General features: G+C 47.1%; 2 protein-coding genes across 3 annotated transcripts in view; one reads left to right on the forward strand and one right to left on the reverse strand.

The window, feature by feature from the left end:
- The window catches only part of LOC309525751 (uncharacterized protein), a 375,811-nt gene that overhangs the window by 265,031 nt on the left and 92,510 nt on the right, over nucleotides 1-18,270 (reverse strand). The gene's annotated exons all lie outside the window — the stretch shown is intronic.
- The window catches only part of LOC309525753 (uncharacterized protein), a 400,379-nt gene that overhangs the window by 9,146 nt on the left and 372,963 nt on the right, over nucleotides 1-18,270 (forward strand). The window lies entirely within an intron of this gene.

Here is an 18,270-nt window from a genome sequence, read left to right on the forward strand (position 1 = left end):
ATTTTGCCATATATTCATCAAAACATTTCCACTTGGTTGTCAAGTCTCTGCTTAAAGACCTCCAAAGAAGGAGACTCCACCACACTCCTTGGCAGCAAATCCCACTGTCAAACAGCTCTTACTGTCAGGAAGTTCTTCCTAATGTTTAGGTGGAATCTTCTTTCTTGTAGTTTGGATCCATTTCTTCTTATAGCAGTTAATTTTGCCCGAATTAAATATTCATCTAGTTTACAAATCCATTCCTCCTTTGTGGGTATAGTTTGTGACTTCCACCGAGCAGCAATCACTATTCAAGCAGCTGTACTTGTGGAATGTAATGGCGTCTGCCACACTTTCCTGTGCCAACTCTCCGTGCCAACTGTGAGCCTTAAGCTGTCTTCCTGGCTCCAAGCCGAGTTTCGCAACAGCGTTCGTGCCTTGGGTGGGTGATAAATCCAAGGCTGTACGCAGGCTTCTTGCTCATCTAAGAAGTCTTTAATCATTGTACAGAAAAACATCATAAATCAACCTGGAGATTGAGCGGACATCTCCTCGGCTTGACAGCTAAAAACGAAAGTAATTCACACACAAAGAAAGATTCCCGTATGTGAACAAAACCACACCTCAGAATGTGAGACGTCACACAGAACTGTTTAACCCTGTAAGTTCTGATTCTCCTCACAGTACTTGCATATAGAAAAATCCCCCCCCCCGGTGGTATCACTTCATCTCTCAATCCAAGGAGATATGTCTCTGGTTCTCTTTGTTATTGATATTTTCAACATCTTCTTTAGTTCTTCGTGCAATACTATCCCAAATTTCTTAATTTCCTCACACCTCCACCACATCTGTATTGTTGTTCCTATTTCTCCACCACATCTCCAACAGAGGCTGGATTTCAATTTGTATATCTTTGCCAGCTTAACTGGCGTTAAGTACCACCTATAGAACATCTTTACAAAATGTTCTTTAATTGTATATGAGGCAGTAAATCGTATAGCCTCTCGCCAGAGTTTCTCCCATTGCTCTAGATAGATAGTATGTCTGAGATCCTGAGACCATTTAATCATCGTTTCTTTCATTTCCTCCTCCATCAATTCCCAGTGCAATAAAAGACTATAGGTTTTGGATAACAATTTCTTGTTATTCTGTATCACTGTGACTTTAAATTTCAAATCTTCTTTCGCAAATCCTTTCTTTTGATCTGAGTTGAATATACTTCTAAGTTGTATATATTGCCATCTGTCAATTTAAATTTTGACCAACCAGATTGAGATAACTTCTGATGGGGAGCGTTCAGGTGAAGATGTTGCTGTTTGTTTCACAGACAAGGGGTGGACGTTGCTGAATCCTGACCAGAGAGCTTTGCATAAAGAAGTCAAGGAGGAGAATCTTGGGATCATGGACTCTCTCAGTAAGGATCCCTGTTGGATCATAATATAAGTTGTGATTGGAGATGGAGTGGATTCCATGATTGAGCCAGAACAAAATCTATCCCAGATTAAAGCCAATAAATATCTCAGTTAATACCAGAAAACAAAAACAGTAAAACCTATAGTAAGGCCTCACATCTAATTCTCTTCTGTTCTTCCTCTATCACAAGCATTCATTAACATTGTTCAATAATCTGGAGTTCCCATTTCCTCCTGAGACTCTGATTAGCTTCTCTCTTTATTGCAGATGGTGATAAATTAGAAGGGAAGAACAAGGGGGAGCACAACAGAATCCACATAGCGGAGAAGTCATATAAATATTCAGAGTGTGGAGAGAACATCCATCAGAGCTCCCAGTGCACCTCCCGTCAAAGAAAGAGCTTCATTCGAAGGAATAGCCTCACTTCACACGAAAGAACACAGAGTAGGGAGAAATCGTATCAGTGCTTGGAGTGTGGAAAGAACTTCAGTTACCACCAGAATCTCACTTCCCATCAAAGAGTTCATAGAGGGGAGGAACCCTATCAGTGCTTGGTGTGTGAAAAGAGCTTCAATCGGAAGGGTAGTCTCACTTCCCATCAAAGAATCCATACAGGGGAGAAACCCTATCAGTGCTTGGAATGTGGGAAGTGCTTCAGTCAGAGTGCCCATCTCACTTGCCATCGAAGAAGTCATACTGGGGAGAAACCCTATCAGTGCTTGGAATGTGGGAAGAGCTTCAGTCAAAGCGCCAATCTCACTTCCCATCAAAGAGTACATACAGGGGAGAAACCCTATCAGTGCTATGAATGTGAAAAGAGCTTTCGTGTGAGTGGTGATCTCACTTCCCATCAAAGAATTCATACAGGGGAGAAACCCTATCAGTGCCTGGAATGTGGAAAGAGCTTTCGTCAGAGTGGTGAACTCACTTCTCATCAAAGAATTCATACAGGGGAGAAACCCTATCAGTGCTTTGAATGTGAAAAGAGCTTTCGTGTGAGTGGTGATCTCACTTCCCATCAAAGAATTCATACAGGGGAGAAACCCTATCAGTGCTTGGAATGTGGAAAGAGCTTTCGTCAGAGTGGTGAACTCACTTCTCATCAAAGAATTCATACAGGAGAGAAACCCTATCAGTGCTTGGAATGTGGAAAGAGCTTCAGTCAGAGTGCCCATCTCACTTGCCACCGAAGAAGTCATACAGGGGAGAAACCCTATCAGTGCTTGGAATGTGGAAAGAGCTTTCGTCTGAGTGCCCATCTCACTTCCCATCAAAGAGTACATACAGGGGAGAAACCCTATCAGTGCTTGGAATGTGGGAAAAGCTTCAGTTACAGCGCCAATCTCACTTGCCATCGAAAAAGTCATACAGGGGAGAAACCCCATCAGTGCTTGGAATGTGGAAAAAGCTTCAGTCGGAAGGATGGTCTCACTTTGCATCACAGAATTCATACAGGGGAGAAACCCTATCAGTGCTTGGAATGTGGGAAGAGCTTCAGTCATAGCACCAATCTCACTTCCCATAAAAGAATCCATACAAGAGAAAAAACGGTTTAGTGTTTGAAATGTGGGAAAAGATTCATTCATGGCCCACCAAATAATTCATACGGGGTTGAAAGCATATCAGCACATGGAATGTGTATAAAATTTCACTTGGGTTTATTTTCTTGACCCAAAGCCCCCTCCCCCAAAAGGAAGACAGCATCTGGATCCCAAGGAAGAACAGCTGCAGTCCTCCTGTCGCCTTATGAGGCTTTGCCCTCGGGTGGGAAAAATATTGCGCCCGGGAAAGGGAAAATGGGAGTCAACAGACACCCAAGGAATAGTTCCGGAGAAAAAGCTTTATTTCTACTGTTACGGCTAAAAAACTGGGTGCGGGGCTACACAACCACCCAGACCGTCAGACTAAGTCCGCGGGTCCCTGCGGAGGAAAATGAGTTCAGCCGGACACGGGAGCAAACGACAGAAGATCCTCGTTTATTGCGCAACAGGTTCAAGACGAGATTGAACCCCGAGAATGGGGCGACATAGACTTTTAAAAGTTCCCTCCAAGTCCCAGAATACAGTGCAAGAAACGTCATGAATACATTATGGGGGGGTTGGGTTTCACGGATTACATCATGAATATATTACAAAAGGGTGGGATTACACGGATTAACATTTAAGGGAGGGGGGAATATGCAGAGTGAGAGATATGCAGAGATAAACACTTCCTGAGTACCAGTGATGATAGAACAATAGTCCAGATATGCATCGTCTGCCACCTGGTATTGCCCGGAGGGAGGGCTTGGCAGAACGATCTGACAGGATTAGGGTCTTCCTGAGTATGTGACTTGCCGCTTCGGGGATTATGGAGGTAGGGGTAGCATCATGGAGTCCAGAGAGAACTGAGTTGAACGACGCCAAGATGGAGAAAATCGGAGTTATGGTTGATTTTATATTAATTTCCAAAGGTTCTAGTTCTCTGCCGGTAAAGTGTGTATCAACGGATACATTGTAGCAAGATTTTGACAGTTTCACGAGGTCGCTGGTTTCGGTTCCATTGTTCTCGCAGTGGGGGGGTGGACTGTCATCCACTTGTCAAGGGGTTAAATGAGGCGTGCAAGAGCTAGCTGAGCTAGCTCTGCAAGGGGATGCATTGTTCTGATTGGCCAATACGCGGCTATTATAGTGAATGGAGGATACAATTCGACACGGTCTACCTACGTTAGAAATGGAGCAAGAGGGAGGCTTAGGGAAAGATGGTGGGCTTATTCTGCCCGTACAGAAAGAGGGAAGACCACTTTATTTATAAGGCCAGGGGTATAGAGTGGTGCTTGTGTAACGGTGTGGGGGCTGAGGGGTCAGAGCAAGGCTGGGCGCCGTCGAGATCATCGCCTCGGACCCTTTGGTGGCAGGCAAAGGGAGAGGGAAGGTACCCCGCCTTAACTTCTGTATCACTACCATCCATGAACTGGTAGAAGGAGCAAGTGTGATAACTCACAAACAAGCACGAGTTCACAGCCATTTGCACAGAGCATATATTCCCCTTCCAGTTCCCTCCCCTTTCTCCTCCTCATGAAAAGTTCTGCCCCATGTCTCCTGAGCATGAACAGAAAGTTCCTGTCTTGGGACTATTTTGCCCTGTTCCCAGGAAAAGGGGGTGAGAAACCAAAGGGGGTTTCAGAGTGTTCAGATATCTTTCATTCTCCTGTAAGAAAGCTGCCATCTGGTTTTAACAAGGCCACTGGCCTTAGAAAGAAAAAGGCTTTGAGAAGCAAAGGACTCTGTTCTCCACCTTCGCTTCAGTCTTCTAGTTACAGCAAGAGCAATATGCTTAGCTAATGCTTTTAGCCTTAGAAGGGGGGGGGGAAGCTTTGAGAGTGCAGTTTGAGAGTGCCTGAGGCGAGGATTGGAGGCCTGGCTGGGGGGGGGGGGGAATTCACAAAGAGTTTTAGGGTTTTTAGGGTAACCTGACTGTCTTTCTTCACTCCTGCGAAGTGGCCCCCCCTGGCTTGGCAGAGAGGACAAGGGAGGACCCTCTGCTCCCTGACTTGGGGGTCTCTGCCCCCACCAGGCATGATCTGAACAGGGACCCCCATGCCCCTCCCTGCACCCCGGTAGTGGCATAGCAAGGTCAGGGGGTGCCTGGTGTGGAAAAGTTTTTGTCACCTCCCCAGTATTGACTTCTTCTTCTTTTCTTTTTTTTGCCTGCAAAAATGTTTTGACTTTATTTCACATTTTCTTACAAAGGATTGTGGATTCTGGGCCTCTGATAACAAGTCGGCCACTGTGGACAGTTACTTAAATCTACAGGATGCATTGTGTTTTGGCTTGTGCTATTTTATTTATATTTATTTATTGTTTATTTATTTCATAAAATTTATTTTAAACAACCTGCAAAGTTGTTTACCAATACAAAAAACACCACCACCACCACAGCAATAAAATCAATAAAAATTAACAAGCCTACTTTAAAACACAGAAAAGCTAAAATATTAAAAGAGATCAAAATTACTTCAGCTTCCTAAGCATCTGGCTAGGCTTGCCTAAACAAGAATGCTCTTAGCAGGTGCCAGAAAAGAGTCTAGCAGAGGCACGCGCTTTATTGCAAGAGGCGGGGAGTTCCCAAGGGCAGGTGCTGCCACACTAAGCCACGCAGTGCTGGAAAGGGGGTGAAAGGCAAGCGGCCAGCCTCGCAGGGTTGTGGAAGGAGGAGCTTCTGGGAGGAAAGGAGATGCCGTGGAAATGCCATTCTAGAAGTAAAGAGCCTCCGTCTCTCACGCCTCCTCCAAACCAGAGCCAGGCGTGTGTGTGAGTGTAAACAAATAGAGTGAGGGGGGGAAAGTATTTGATCCCCCGCTAAATTTGGTTTTTTTGGCCTCTGACGAAGAAATGCCTAGTCCACAATATTAATGGTAGGTTTATTGTAGCTGTGAGAGACAGAATAACAACTGGGAAACCCAGAAGACAAAAGTCAAAGATTGATGAGGTTTATTTAATTTTTTTGTTCTTGTTCCTACTTTTCTCTCTTTTTTTTATTCCCAATTTCATACCAATCTTAATCCTTTATCTTATCTTGATAGCCACTGGTATGCAACTTTCATAAAATTTAACAGATCTATATGTAAATTAACATGCAAGATGAAATTTTTGTTCTTCTTGTTGTCCCTCAATTTTTTTCGGTGCAGTCCCTCCTCAGAAGGCCCTATTTCACCCCACTGTCTTCTCTTCCAGGACTCTGGGCTGTCTTCCATATTTCCTTTGTTTGCCAGAGGGAGGCTTCCGGGACACGGCTGCTGCTGCTGCTGCTGCTCTAGGGAGTGCTGGGTGGGGCGCTCCCTCTCCTGCCCACTCCATCTGGCCTAGGGGCCGGATCCTGCACTTACCACTACAGTTTAGCGGCCTGAGCAGCTGCCTGCAGCAAGGGACAAAATGGTTTTAAATGTTTTAAGCTCTTTTAATTTGCAGCACCTTAATTGGTGGTGGTTGTTTTTTTATAATATTATATTACTTCATTAGTTTATTTTTGCTTGCGGTGGGATAAGCATTTAGTCAGGGTGGGGATTAGTTTAATTTGAGTGCTATTCATTCTTGCTTTGTTTTATTATTATTAAATATTCTGTTAAGTTATTATATAGTTTGTATTTTGCTTTTTAAGGGGAAGGGTCAAGGCTGCCTAGGAGTGGGCCTCAGCCAATAGAATGGCTGGGGCAGGTTCCACAAGGGGGGGGTGTATTGGGACACCCGATCTCAGGGATCACGGGCGGGAGGAGGAGTTATGCTAAGACCAGACCATGTCATTACCGAGGAGGCAGGTTTAGTCATTGTTTGAGGACTATCCCTGCCTCCAGGTCTGGTCCTGACCGGATGGATACTAGAATCAGCAAGGGATACCCACATGACCTGAAAGTGTTGCTGTGCAATGCCAGGTCAATGATGAATAAAACCACTGCCATCCACGACCTGATTGTGGATGGAGGATTTGACCTGGCATGTGTGACAGAGACCTGGTTGGAGGAAGCAGATGGGCCTGTCCTTGCCACCGCTTGTCCACCAGGTTTCTCTTACGCACAGCAACCCAGGTCATGTGGGCGGGGAGGGGGGGTTGCAGTGATTTTTAGGAAGTCATTAGTCTGCACCAGGCGTCCTATTGGGAAGACTCAGTGCTCTGAGTGCATGTTCTGGAAGTTGGGCAATAGGGGCAGTACAGGATTCCTTTTGGTGTACCGACCTCCCCGCTGCACCAAGGATTCCCTGCCCAAGCTGCTTCAGGTTGTGGCGGATGTTCTCCTGGAGACACCTAGTTTGGTTGTCCTAGGTAAAGGTAAAGGTACCCCTGCCTGTACGGGCCAGTCTTGACAGACTCTAGGGTTGTGCGCTCATCTCACTCTATAGGCCGGGAGCCAGCGCTATCCACAGACACTTCCGGGTCACGTGGCCAGCGTGACAAAGCTGTTCTGGCGAGCCAGCACAGCAGACGGAACGCCGTTTACCTTCCCGCTAGTAAGCGGTCCCTATTTATCTACTTGCACCTGGGGGTGCTTTCAAACTGCTAGGTTGGCAGGCGCTGGGACCGAGCGATGGGAGCGCACCCCGCTGCGGGGATTCGAACTGCCGACCTTTCAATCGGCAAGTCCTAGGCGCTGAGGCTTTTACCCACAGCGCCACCCGCGTCCCTTTTGGTTGTCCTAGGGGATTTTAATATCCATGCCGACACGACCTTACAAGGGGCCGCTCGGGACTTTGTGGAAAGCTTGGCCTCCATGGGGCTGTCCCTGAATAAGTCTGGCCCAACTCATAGCCACAGGCATGCCTTAGACTTGGTGTTCACCACCATGGATGTTGGTGATCTGACACTAATTAAAAGCGAAACAAAAGAAGTGCCATGGTCAGATCACTTCCTGGTGCAACTGGACTTCTCCGCAACCCTTCCCCTCTGCAGGGAGGTGGGACTGATTCGGATGGTCCGCCCCCGCCACTTAATGGATCCAATTGGCTTCCAGAGAGTGGTAGGGGATGCTTTATCCCAAGTCGATGGCCTTTCAGCTGATTCCCAAGTCGATGGCCTTTCAGCTGATGCGGAGTTAACCAGGGCTATTGACTGTCTGGCTCCGAAGCGCCCTCTTCGATTGCATGGAGCCCGGACAGCCCCGTGGTTTTCCCCGGAGCTGAGGGTGATGAAACAATCGTTGAGACGGCTAGAGCGCCGGTGGCGGAAAACTCATTCTGAATCAGACCGGACACAGGTTAGAGCTCAACGTCGAGCCTACCAAGTGGCAATGGCAACGGCGAAGAAGACATTCTTCGCCGCCTCCATTGTATCTGCAGAAAACAGCAGCAGCAGACTTTTTCAGGTGGTTCGCAATCTATCGGAACCACCTGCACCACCGGGGCCTGGTAGGGACCCCAAGATCTCCTGCAATGCAATTGCAAAGTTTTTTGCAGATAAAATCGCTCAGATTCAGAAGGAGGTAGACTCCACCGTGGGAGCAGGGCCAGGGAGGGAGTGTGCTAGAGTTGTGTCTGGTCCTGTTACATGGGATCAATTCCAATCTGTTACCCCCGAGGATGTGGACAGGCTGCTTGGACAAGTGAAACCGGCCACCTGTCTCCTTGATCCTTGCCCATCCTGGCTAATAAGAGAGAGCCGGGAAGGGCTGGGCGATGGGCTCTGTGGGGTGGTGAATGCTTTCCTCTGTGAGGGAGCCTTCCCAGACCCGCTGAAAGAGGCGGTCATTAAACCGCTTCTTAAAGAAACATCTTTAGACCCGGCCAATTTGGCCACAATGGCCAACTATTGCCCAGTCTCAAATCTACCATTCTTGGGCAAGGTGAATGAGCGGGTGGTTGCTGAACAACTCCAAGCACGCCTGGAGGAAGCGGACCATTTGGATCCCTTCCAATCGGGATTCAGGCCTCACCATGGGACTGAAACTGCCTTGGTCGCACTGGTTGATGATCTCCGGCAGGCTAGGGACAAAGGTGAGAGCTGTTTCCTAGTTCTGCTGGATCTCTCAGCGGCGTTTGATTCCATCGACCATAACATCCTTATGGACTGTCTTGAGGGGCTGGGAGCTGGGGGCATTGTCATACAGTGCTTCTGCTCCTTCCTCCTGGGCCGTGTTCAGAAAATGGTGGTGGGGGATGAGTGTTCAGACCCCTGGGCTCTCACTTGTGGGGTGCCTTAGGGTTCCATCCTCTCCCCCATGCTTTTTCATATCTATATGAAGCCGCTGGGAGAAATCATCAGGAGGTTTGGACTGGGTGCTCATCAGTATGCAGATGACACCCAGCTCTACCTCTCCTTTAAATCAGAACCAGTGAAGGCGGTGAAGGTCCTGTGTGAGTGCCTGGAGGCGGTTGGAGAATGGATGGCAGCTAACAGATTGAGGTTGAATCCTGACGAGACGGAAGTACTGTTTTTGGGGAACAGTGAGCGTGTGTGGGGGATTCCCTGGTCTTGAATGGGGTAGCTGTGCCCCTGAAGGACCAGGTGCGCAGCCTGGGAGTCATTTTGGACTCACAGCTGTCCATGGAGGCGCAGGTTAACTCTGTGTCCAGGGCAGCTGTCTACCAGCTCCACCGGGTACGCAGGCTAAGACCCTACCTGCCCGCGAACTGTCTCGCCAGAGCTTTCGTGTGCATGCACACTTCTTCAGATACACTGTGTATCTGTGTATCTGAAGAAGTGTGCATGCACACGAAAGCTCATACCAAGAACTAACTTAATTGGTCTTTAAGGTGCTACTGGAAGGAATTTTTTTATTTTGACTATGGCAGACCAACACGGCTACCTATCTGTAATTCAAACAAGCTGATACCTTGCCAATAATAATTAAAGCGCTCCACAAAGGACCGCACCATTAAACATCAAATTCTCAAGTTTTTTTTTAATGAAGTTTCATTTGCATTCCATTTCATTAATTGACTCTTTCTCCATGAGGCTTGCCAAATCATGAAGTAGGTGTCAGTACTGCAGTGTTTCATTCTTTCATTGCACAGTGTGACACTGTGCTTTTAATTGCCTAATTACCTAATGTATCGTCGTGTGAGAACGGGAGCGATTTCTATATCTCCACCTCCTCCCCTCTGGCGCTTGCATCTGGCTTTTGCTGAAGGATACGGCTGCGTGAGTCAGCTCGTCGCTCTGTTGACTTCTTATTTTCTTGATGCTGCATTCCAACCAGAGTCTGCTTCTGCTGTACTCTGCTACTACGGGCGAAGTTCCTCACCATTCGGACAAGTGAGGGAGGGCGTTGGGCCCACAGAAGCAAGGATGAAAAAAGATGAGACGCTCACCTCACATCTTCTGTAGCAGAGCGACAAAAGTCCTTTCAAAGTCCAAATTCAAATCTTTGTTGAAAAACAGGAATGCTCCCGCTCATGGCGTTGGCATTGGAGATTTTCCAATTCGTGCAATGCTAAACAGTCAGCGCCCCTGCCTCCACTGTAGCGAGAGGCAGATATCGGACGGCGTGCGGGTGAAGGCACGTGCGCCCCATCCCTGCGGGGTTCAACAGGGATAATTACCCCCAGATTCACCTTGTTTAATTGCACGACTAGGGTCCGGTGTCCTGGGAAAGCAGCCAAACGCCATAGGCCATCACATCAGAAGTCTTCTCAAAAGTCTTTTTTTATATTTTTTCTCTGATAGTAAGAGCCGACAGTGAAAAGGAACTCACTCTGAAGGGGTGCATCTTCATTGGGGGTTTTAAGAAGAAGTTGGATGGCCACCTGTCATGGATGCTGGAAATGAGAATTCTGGACGGGGTTGGACTAGATTCTGAATCTATGATTCTATACTTCACCCTGGTGTGAGATTTTAAATTGACTTTTTAACAAGTGAAATTTTATACACATTCCATGTGCTGATATGCTTTCAACCCCGTATGAATTATTTGGTGGGCCATGAATGAATCTTTTCCCACATTTCAAACACTAAACCGTTTTCTCTCTTGTATGGATTCTTTGATGGGAAGTGCGATTGGTGCTTTGACTGAAGCTCTTTCCACATTCCAAGCACTGATAGGGTTTCACCCCCGTATGAATTCTGTGATGGGAAGTGAGATGGGCCCTCTGACTGAAGCTCTTCCCACATTGCAAGCACTGAAAGGGTTTCTCCCCTGTATGAATTCTTTGATGGGAAGTGAGTTCACCACTCTGATGAAAGCTCTTTCCACAGTCCAAGCACTGATAGGGTTTCTCCCCTGTATGAATTCTTTGATGGGAAGTGAGTTTACCACTCACACGAAAGCTCTTTCCACATTCCAAGCACTGATAGGGTTTCTCCCCTGTATGAATTCTTTGATGGGAAGTGAGATTGGCGCTTTGACTGAAGCTCTTTCCACATTGCAAGCACTGATAGGGTTTCTCCCCTATATGAATTCTTTGATGGGAAGTGAGATTGGAGCTATTAGTGAAGCTCTTCCCACATTCCAAGCACTGATAGGGTTTCTCCCCTGTATGAATTCTTTGATGGGAAGTGAGATCTCTACTCAGACGAAAGCTCTTTCCACATTCCAAGCACTGATAGGGTTTCTCCCCTGTATGGATTCTTTGATGGGAAGTGAGATTCTGGCGGTAACTGAAGTTCTTTCCACACTCCAAGCACTGATAGGGTTTCTCCCCTGTATGAACTCTTTGATGGGAACTGAGACTATCCTTCCGATTGAAGCTCTTTTCACACTCCAAGCACTGATAGGGTTTCTCCCCTGTATGAACTCTTTGATGGGAAGTGAGATTCTGGCGGTAACTGAAGTTCTTTCCACACTCCAAGCACTGATACGATTTCTCCCTACTCTGTGTTCTTTCGTGTGAAGTGAGGCTATTCCTTCGAATGAAGCTCTTTCTTTGACGGGAGGTGCACTGGGAGCTCTGACGGATGTTCTCTCCACACTCTGAATATTTATATGACTTCTCCGCTATGTGGATTTTGTTGTGCTTCCCCTTGTTCTTCCCTTCTAATTTATCACCATCTGCAATAAAGAGAGAAGCTAATCAGAGTCTCAGGAGGAAATGGGAACTCCAGATTATTGAACAATGTTAATGAATGCTTGTGATAGAGGAAGAACAGAAGAGAATTAGATGTGAGGCCTTACTATAGGTTTTACTGTTTTTGTTTTCTGGTATTAACTGAATATTTCTTGGCTTTTATCTGGGATAGATTTTGTTCTGGCTCAATCATGGAATCCACTCCATCTCCAATCACAACTTATATTATGATCCAACAGGGATCCTTACTGAGAGAGTCCATGATCCCAAGATTCTCCTCCTTGACTTCTTTATGCAAAGCTCTCTGGTCAGGATTCAGCAACGTCCACGCCTTGTCTGTAAAACAAACAGCAACATCTTCACCTGAACACTCCCCATCAGAAGTTATCTCAATCTGGTTGGTCAAAATTTAAATTGACAGATGGCAATATATACAACTTAGAAGTATATTCAACTCGGATCAAAAGAAAGGATTTGCGAAAGAAGATTTGAAATTTAAAGTCACAGTGATACAGAATAACAAGAAATTGTTATCCAAAACCTATAGTCTTTTATTGCACTGGGAATTGATGGAGGAGGAAATGAAAGAAACGATGATTAAATGGTCTCAGGATCTCAGACATACTATCTATCTAGAGCAATGGGAGAAACTCTGGCGAGAGGCTATACGATTTACTGCCTCATATACAATTAAAGAACATTTTGTAAAGATGTTCTATAGGTGGTACTTAACGCCAGTTAAGCTGGCAAAGATATACAAATTGAAATCCAACCTCTGTTGGAGATGTGGTGGAGAAATAGGAACAACGAAATTTATCAGCCGTGGCCTGCTAAGTGCTTTATGACCCCACTTAGCTCTTTACAGCGGTCCAGCACGCTTCCTTCAGCTGCGCGTTCTTGCTACTTCTGGTCACGGCTAGCAGAGTGATACACAGCGGTGAAAGCTGTCACGTCGCTTCCCACAGACACACAGAGAAACAGATTGTCTCTTTACAGCACTTTATTGCGACATTTCTCAGAAAACTCCAGGACTCCGTGCAGCCATCTCGTCCTGCGTCCTTCCCTCTCAGCGACCGAGAAAGAACAGTAAGAAAACTCCTCCCAGCTTCGAATGCTGACGTCAGAATGTTGAGGCATCATGGGACAAACTTAACCTGTTAAGTTCTGACTCCCACACCCCCTCTTGCGTCACATTCTGACAAAACCTGTGGTTTTACCACATAACTCTCAGGTTCACACTGTGCGAAACTTACCCACGCACTAGTGGCCTGAAACCTCTCAGGTGGAACCCCTTTTGTGGCCCGAGATGAACGCCTGGGCACAAACTGGGGTGCTTCCTCTGACCCACTGGGGTCAGCAAGAGCGTCTTCTTCATCAGACGATTCCCCCTCTGACTTGACCCACCTGTGAGCTTTCTCCATTATGCTAACAGGAGATGAAGGCTCACTTTTGGACACTCCTTTAACAACCCGTGGAGATGCCCACACCTGTTCCGGACCCTGATCCTGGACCTGGTCCTCATTCTCAGATTCAGCCATTGGCTCCTCCTCCTTTTCCTCCTCCCTTTCCTCCCCCTCAGAATCGGACAAGCATTCTGAGAGAAAATCAGGACCACCCCTAGGCCGTGACCAACCTCCCTGCTCAAAGAACTCAGCATGCTTGCTGACCAGCAGCTTGGTCTGATCACCCTCTGGGTATGCAAACCTCCACCCATTTGTTGCAGGATCATATCCACAGAAGATCATGTCCTGGCACCTAGGACCACCCTCCTTCCGTTGCGCTGCTGGTATCGGCACTGAGGCTCTCGAACCGAACGAACGGAAGAAATGCACCTGTGGTTTTTGCTTATGCAACAGGGAAAACGGTGTGTCCCCTACATCGTGATTGTAGGACCTGTTAAAAACAAAGCTGGCAAACTTCCAAGCTTCACTCCAAAAGCTCTGAGGCAGCCCAGAGTCACACAGTAAAACCCTGACAGATTCCGCCAGTGATTCACTCCTGTGCTCTGCCGTGCCTCTCTCTTGAGGAGACTTTGCACTCGTCACCTGGTGACTGATTCCCTTTTCCTTGAAGAACTCCTTCAGAGCAGACCCCGTGAACTGTGACCCACGGTCGCTTCTGAACTCTTGCACCTTGGTGGAGAACCTTAGTTCCACCTCCGCAACCCAATCCTGGATCAGTTGCGCTGCCTCCCTCTGTGACCTGAGAGAGAAACACCATACATTCTGAGAAAAATCATCTGCCATTGTTAGCAAAAACCTGGCCCCACCCAGACTCTCACACTTCATGGGTCCTGTAAGATCTGTGTGAACCAACTCAAAAGGCTTTGTGGCTACCCTCTTTACCCCGGGAAACCTGCACCTTTGAACCTTGCTGCATGCCCTGCACACTAGGGATCCCTCACATGGTGTGATTTTACAACCCTTGGTGCATCCTGGCAGCCGCTTCACATCTTCCACACAAGCATGTGACATTCTCTTGTGCCATGTATGAACACATGAATCATGGCTGGGAACACTAGCACACTGCGCCTGTGCTTTTCCTGCATTCCCACCACCCTCCAGAGGAGTTTCCAGAACAAAGAGATTGTTCTTACATCCCACGTTGACGATGAGTCTCCCCCCTCTGAAAATAGAACAGGTATCATTTTCAAAACAAACTTTGTACCCCTGCTTCACCAGAGCAGGTATTGATAAGAGGCAACACTTCATCCCTGGAACAATGAAGCATTCCAGCTCCGCCTGCAAAACAGAAACAAATACATTTGCAGATTTATAGACATTTCGTTTTGTGCCGTCAGCTAAAGTGACCACAGTTCCACTTAAAACATCCCTGCAATTCCGCAGCTCCCCAGCAGATGGCGCTATAATGTGATGACTGGCACCCGAATCCAGCACCCACTTCACAGCTGTGTCCCTGTTGGCATTGTTCTGTAGCGTTGCCATGCCAACAAACGTCCCGCTGCCTCTTCTGTCCTTGGCAGCGTATTCCGAAACCACAACATCTCCCGTTGCTCCGAAGACTGGACTTATCTCCGAGTTCCCAGACAACTCTGCAGGCCTTATCTCGCTCTGCAACAGATGGCTGACCTTGACGCATGTAGCAGAGCCTTGTTTCCCAGGCTTCGACTTGCGACGCAAACAACTCTTGGCAGCCTTTGGAAAAAGAAGCTTTTCTGTGCTTTTACTCCGCACCGCCCCCCCACTGCTAACAGGGCTCCCAGGACGCTTTCCTGCACCCCCAGTGGTGGTTAAAGGGCTCCCAGCAGCTTGCCTTTTTCCAAGCTCTTCACGCAGACACATTGTCTCACCCACGCAGCAGCAACAGCAGCAGCAACTGGCAGCAACAGCAGCAGTGGTGATAGTCCCTTCGCCCCCCTCAGGGGTCCCACAGCCTTTCCCAGCTGTGCACTGGCTTCTACGAAGGTGGTTAGTGCTCTCTGGCCTTCCCTGTTCTGATGCAGCCATTTCCCGGCCCTTGCTTCCGCCCCCAGCTTCACACACTTCCTGTAGAGCTAGCCAAGCGACCCCCGGCCTTCTTGCATCCAGAACTATGGCCCTTAAATCAGCACTCACATTATCAGCCAGAAACGTAAGCACACGCTCCTCAGCTTCACGTTGGCTTGCACATGGCCCAGCTGACGTAGCTGACGCAGACATCGGTCTGACCAAGTCCCAGAGATTGGCTCCAACTAGAGACAACTCTGCTAGAAAACTCCACTCCAGCCACGATTTGGTTGTTAGCTTTTCACATGGCAGCTTAAGCTCAAAGCCATGTTCCTGGGACTGAGCCATCTCCTCTTTCCCCCGAGGCGAAGCTCACTCACGTCTCAGCAGTAGCTCCCTCAGCCTCCCGGTACCGGCAGATCGCGTCTCCCCAGCTAGCTCCTTTCTGGCTTTCTGACGTTCAGACCATGGTCTCCCGTTCTCCCCAGGTGCCCCAAGCTGTACTCACAAGCTCTTCTTGGCTCCTGTCCGTGGAGAAACGATTCCCTGCTGCTTTCAGCACTGCAGCAGTCAGCACAGCGTCTTTCAGCTTGCTCGCTTGCTTCAGACACAGGCCCTGCTTTCGTCCAGCGTCACTGCTTCCGAACGCAGAACTTCAAAGCATTCCGGCAGCCCCAGCGACAGCTTTACAAGCGGTGATTTATGGGTCCATAACCTATGACGAAATTTATCAGCCGTGGCCTGCTAAGTGCTTTATGACCCCACTTAGCTCTTTACAGCGGTCCAGCACGCTTCCTTCAGCTGCGCGTTCTTGCTACTTCTGGTCACGGCTAGCAGAGTGATACACAGCGGTGAAAGCTGTCACGTCGCTTCCCACAGACACACAGAGAAACAGATTGTCTCTTTACAGCACTTTATTGCGACATTTCTCAGAAAACTCCAGGACTCCGTGCAGCCATCTCGTCCTGCGTCCTTCCCTCTCAACGACCGAGAAAGAACAGTAAGAAAACTCCTCCCAGCTTCGAATGCTGACGTCAGAATGTTGAGGCATCATGGGACAAACTTAACCTGTTACGTTCTGACTCCCACACAATACATATGTGGTGGAGATGTGAGGAAATTAAGAAATTTGGGATAGCAGTACACAAAGAACTAAAGAAGATGTTGAAAATATCAATAACAAAGAAACCAGAGACATATCTCCTTGGATTGAGAGATGAAGAGATACCACGGGGGGGGGGGGGGTTCTATATGCAAGTACTGTGAGGAGAATCAGAACTTACAGGGTTAAACAGTTCTATGTGACGTCTCACATTCTGAGGTGTGGTTTTGTTCACATACGGGAATCTTTCTTTGTGTGTGAATTACTTTCGTTTTTAGCTGTCCAGCCGAGGAGATGTCCGCTCGATCTCCAGGTTGATTTATGATGTTTTTCTGTACAGTGATTAAAGACTTCTTAGATGAGCAAGAAGCCTGCGTACAGCCTTGGATTTATCACCCACCCAAGGCACGACCGCTGCTGCGAAACTCGGCTTGGAGCCAGGAAGACAGCTTAAGGCTCACAGTTGGCACGGAGAGTTGGCACAGGAAAGTGTGGCGGACGCCATTACATTCCACAAGTACAGCTGCTAGAATAGTGATTGCTGCTCGGTGGAAGTCACAAACTATACCCACAAAGGAGGAATGGATTTGTAAACTAAATGAATATTTAATTCGGGCAAAATTAACTGCTATAAGAAGAAATGGATCCAAACTACAAGAAAGAAGATTCCACCTAAACATTAGGAAGAACTTCCTGACAGTAAGAGCTGTTTGACAGTGGAATTTGCTTCCAAGGAGTGTGGTGGAGTCTCCTTCTTTGGAGGTCTTTAAGCAGAAGCTTGACAACCAAGTGGAAATGTTTTGATGAATATATGGCAAAATATTGCTCAAGGAAAGATACGCTAATATGCCTAGATTAAAATGTGAAGTACTGGATGGAAGAAAAAGTAGTAAGGAAAGATAATAAGACTATGAAGATGATTTGAGAAGGTTGTAGAATGCAAAGATTATTGCAAATTTTATAATGAGGAGGAAATCCAGTGGGGGCGGAGGGAAGTGGGAGGAGGGAGAAAAGGATAATATGATGGATTGAGGAAATAGAAATGTAAATGTATGGGGGGATGGGGAGGAAATGGTGTTGGCTTTGGTACATCTGTATTGTAAAGTAATATGTGAAAACCAATAAAAATAAAAATAATTTAAAAAAATTAAAACAGGAAAATATTTACATTTATACGTAAATCTCTTTCTTCACTTTGAGCCCCCCCCCCTCCCATTTTCATGATGAGACCAGCTTTGTGTTGTTTCATTGGTAACAGAAGCGGAAAAATGACTATTGCTCACTTAATCTAAGCACAACGGCCACAAGAGCTCCAGTCTAGGCATTTGGCTCTGCGATGTTGAATGTTCTCTGTGCTCTCCTGTTTCCCCTTTTTTTGTTTCAGTTGAAAGCAATTCATGGAGCCAGAACTCATACACTGACCACTAATGATGAACTATATGTTATAGATACTCCTGCAAATTTATTCTGCTATGTTTGAGATATACAGGCTCAGCCTACATATTTGTATCATCTATTATTCCTATCTTCCCTGTTTTATAAAGTTAATAAAAGTTATACAAAAAGAAGAGTAAAAGGCAACACACGGAGGCCCCATCTGAGTTCACACTGCACAGCAGGATCAGGTTCCTTTAAGGAGTCCAGTGCTGTGCGATGGATCAGTGAGTTGTCAGAGATTGGTAGGGCATTCAGATCACAGAACTGGTTTTAGACATTTTGAGCTGCCAATACATCCTGTTGGCCGGGGAGCTGTGATGTATTCCTAGCTCAAATTGCCTGCAGATGACAAAGGCGCAGGCAGGCAGGCAGGCAGGTGGGGGAGCCCGAAAAGGTGCCTCCCTTCTCCATCTCCATCCGC

The sequence above is a fragment of the Podarcis vaucheri genome (assembly GCF_965113315.1).
Source record: "Podarcis vaucheri genome assembly, chromosome: 2".
In the NCBI taxonomy this organism is placed as follows: Eukaryota; Metazoa; Chordata; class Lepidosauria; order Squamata; family Lacertidae; genus Podarcis; species Podarcis vaucheri.